Below are 4,292 nucleotides of genomic sequence, written 5' to 3' on the forward strand. Positions count from 1 at the left end.
TTCCTAGTGCTTTAATAACCTTGTTCCAGTATAGGGATTGAAACTGCACCCATGTGGTTTAACAAAGATCCTATGAATATTTAGCTATAACCATGCCCTGTCCCCTCCACTACCCCCTTGTTTGCTATCATTTGTTACTTTGGCAACATTCCTTCAATTTCTGAGTACAAATTAGTTTTTTATTTATATATATATATGTATATGAACAACAGCAATTGCAACATGGATCTCTGTGGGACTCCACTTCCCAATTTCAAGTATTCTGGGAAAATTTCCTTAATTCCCAATGTCCTTTTTCCATTTTGTAGCCAAATTTAAATCTGTGCTATTGCCTGATCCCTGATTCCACACACCCTGACCTTTCTCTTAAATGTCAATTAATTTACTGGCGTATGACAGAAAGAGAGTAGTTTGCTTTAAGCTTCAAATGTGACTACTTAGCTTACAGATCCAGTTTTTACTGTGTTCATAAAATAATATTTTTGCAAGGATAAAACTTTAGACTTCTGTTATTTCATCTTGTCTTGAACTGATCATTACTCTCTTTGCATGATGGCAATTTTTGGTTGTAAGCAAATTATCTATTGATTAAAAATGAGTCATTGTTAAATCACTTATTTGTTAACACAATGATCCAAGAAGAATTCTACCAGATGCACATTAGAAATTCAAAATTTTAATCTCATCTATTTAGCTTAATCAAGCCCAATGATTTTTCATGAAATTAAATGCAATGTTTTGGAAATACATTTCTTGAAGACCAGCTGTAGTTTTATAACATTTTGGCATTTTCATTTATATTTTCCACTATTTACTCCCCTAACAGATTCACAATGCATGAGTGTGGTGCTCTGAACTGTGGAATATTCCAAGACAGCTGTCCACTACTTGTCTTTGGCAAGTAAACTTACAGCAGGCAAAGCTGTAAGGCCAACTTCTGTTCTCTGAGGATATAGAGCACTATTGATAAGTTATCCAGAAAGAAGGCAGGCGTCTGTTTAATATGCAGGTCAATGGCCTGTGCTAGTTCTAAGACATGGATTGCCATTTTAATGTGCAAATGGACAGAGAATGTGCTATGTACGCTAGGTCTAATTGCATCAGGTATTGAGTAACCTAACCTAGGCCATTGGAGGTTGTTTCATCATAGCCTGAGGAATTTCTGTGGAGGAATTTTATGGGACTAAATGGGTAGAAATATTTCAACTACTACTTGGTACAATGGTGCTGATCTCTTGTCAGTTCCCTTCAAAGCAATACTCCAGGGCTGTTTGGACTGCATCTTAATATGTTGCTTATATCCCAGTTAGTTAATCATATGCAACCTTGGATGTATAACTCTCTATTTCTTAATTCAGATCGTAAATTGATCAAAAAGCTGAGGTCCCAGTAGAGATCCCCAATACCGTATGTTTTATTTTGTCAATCAGAAAATATTTCTTTTGTACCTACCGTTCCAACCAATTACCAACACAATGCTAATTCTATGTATTTCATTTTTGATAATTGCTGGTGCAGAGCCATTTTAAATGCATTTAAAAAGTCCATATAAACAATTATCTCCTATTAAAAGTGGCAGCAACCTGGTCAAAAAAGACATCAAATAGCATAGTCAGATATGACCTACTTTTAACACAAATTCACATTTGAAGGAGCATATGCATAATGGAAAACGTATTGAAACAGCAGCCTATCCTGAGTATTATTAAACGACTATGCTTCATTCAACTACGATGTAACACTTTTATCTCTGAAGCCATTTGAAAGTGACTGTGCCATGTAATTTACAGTTACGTGTGCTCTAAAGTGAAAAACAATTAACAATGAAAAAGCTGTAAGATTATGGTAAGGCCAGCTATAAACGTGCTACTGGTCATCAGTGTTTTCTTGACATGTGCCATCTTCTTTTGTATCTGTTCTCGGGTCTTGAAGTCAGTGCACAACATTGGGCCTGGAATGTTGCCTGTTGTGTTCTAGAATGGTTGCTCTGAAATTGCAAAACAGAATTTACAAAATTTACAAATACCTTTACAACAGCACAATTGCCACTTTGCCAGCCAGCAAACAAAGGATTTTGGAGCTGCATCGATCCATCACTGTCCCACATACTTAATTTTTCTGCCTCCGTATTTATTGCGTCAGCCAATTCTTTGCTGCAAAGAGCACTTTGGAAGGCATTAAAATATTTAGCCTTTTTGAAGGTTAACACAATTTTTTCCTCCATATACAGCCACTTAACTTTAAGGGCTCCTGACACAAACCTTTTCTCCTCTCTGGGCACTCATGTACTAAGAGCTCGCCTTCTTTATAAAAATGTTCTGACCACATAAGTCGTGCGGATCAGAAATTATCCAATTCAGTCCAAACTGTTTATATGTGCACTCACAAATCAGCATTTCCTGTAAATAATGGCTCCTGCAGTGAGTGGATTCTATCATGCAGTGCCAGTGAAAGCATAGGCATGGAAAAGCACCCAGTATTCAAATGAATCAGGCATTCATGAATCAGGGCTGATATCCCTCTTCCAGTGCTATCTAGAAGATATTAGTATACATCAGAAGAGTTCGACAGCAAGCCCAAGAATTGAATACCTGAACTTGCCCTTAAAAAACTATTTTGTAGTGGCCCAAACATCAGCAAAGAATGGGCATGGACCTCTACCCTGCTATTGTTATTGTTGAGGCTGATAAAGCATGTGCAATGATGTTAATTGACTCCTTTGAGTCAATTTGAAACTTCCAAAGTGCTGCATCTTACCTATGTTGGGCGGGGCAGGTGCAGACCTGATCACCGCCTGAGATCAGCTACGTGCCATTTTATGCGGGTGGGCCAATTAAAGCCCGCCCAATGTGACCCGTGTCCGGTAGCACTCAGTGTTATCTGTGTGGGCAGGGAGGCTCTGTGCTCTTTTGCGCAGTAAACCATTTTAATAAAAGAGGAAGAAAATTATTTAAACGTCCTAACATGTGACAGTGTCACATGAGCTGGGACATGTTTGCCAATTGTGCAAAATTTAATTAATTATTTTATAAAACCTTCAGGAAACCTCATCCCGCCCATGGATGAGGTTTCCTGAAAAGCACAAGGCCACTTGGGCTCTTCTCCTGCCCTCCAACCTTAAGGTTGGATGGGCAGCATTGCTAACAAGTTTAATTGGTTTTTTAGCGGCCTTAATAGGCTGTTGACAGTTCGGGCATGCAGTCGCCTCCGGCACACGCTCACCGAACTAAATATCTAAATGATGCACAATGACGTCAGGATGCACGCCCAATGTCATCATTTTGCTTGTCGGCCATGCCCCAGCACGCCGATGGCAATATCCTGGTCCAAGACATGGGGTAGCATTTTCCCGTCAGTGAGCGGGGGGGTCAGACGTGCAAAATGACACGCGGTGACGTGAGGCGGGCGTCCTGATGTCTTCGCGCGTCATTTAGATTTTCAGTTTGGCAGGTGTGCAGCCAAGTCAGCTGTGTGCCCGCTGAACTATCAAAGGCCTATTAAGATATAAAAACAAAAAACTGCGGATGCTAGAAATCCAAAACAAAAACAGAATTACCTGGAAAAACTCAGCAGGTCTGGCAGCATCGACGGAGAAGAAAAGAGTTGACGTTTCGAGTCCTCATGACCCTTCAACAGAACACAAGGGTCATGAGGACTCGAAACGTCAACTCTTTTCTCCACCAATGCTGCCAGACCTGAGTTTTTCTAGGTAATAAAGGCCTATTAAGGCCTGTTTAAAAACTAATTAAAACAATTGAGTTGCCTGTCCAACCTTAAGGTGGCCTTTGTGCTCGCTTCGGCAGCACATATACTAAAATTGGAACAATACAGAGAAGGTTAGCATGGCCCCTGCACAAGGATGACACACAAGTTCGTGAAGCATTCCATATTTCAGACTTTCAAAACATTTCACCTTAAGGTGACCTTCGCTTATTTCATGGAACCTCATCCACAGGCGGGATGAGGTTTCATGAAGCGTTTAAAAAATTCAGTAAAATCTTTTCCAAAATTTCATTAACATGTCCCAGCTCATGTGAGAGTGTCACATGAAGGGACCTGTTTCAAAAGTTTAAAAATCCTTTACTTAAAAGTTTAAAATTGAAATAAATCTCCCTGAGGCACCTCCGTGCCCCATGGAGATCACTGTGCTGTTTCGTGCGCATGCGGGGAATCACTCAGAGAATCCCACCCCTGCCCGCACAGGGTACACTCAGCACGTCCAGGCACACACCTCAGTTGGCCCACCCACGTAAAATGGCAGCGCGGACCCGATTGGAGGCGCTGATTGGGTT

General features: G+C 40.5%; 1 non-coding gene across 1 annotated transcript; it reads left to right on the forward strand.

Annotated features, from left to right (window-relative positions):
* The first annotated feature begins 3,787 nt into the window (after positions 1-3,787).
* Positions 3,788-3,894, forward strand: LOC121281634. Its single transcript, XR_005943893.1, has one exon. It is a non-coding gene; the product is annotated as a U6 spliceosomal RNA (small nuclear RNA).
* Positions 3,895-4,292: the final 398 nt, after the last annotated feature.

The sequence above is a fragment of the Carcharodon carcharias genome, chromosome 8, assembly GCF_017639515.1.
Source record: "Carcharodon carcharias isolate sCarCar2 chromosome 8, sCarCar2.pri, whole genome shotgun sequence".
In the NCBI taxonomy this organism is placed as follows: Eukaryota; Metazoa; Chordata; class Chondrichthyes; order Lamniformes; family Lamnidae; genus Carcharodon; species Carcharodon carcharias.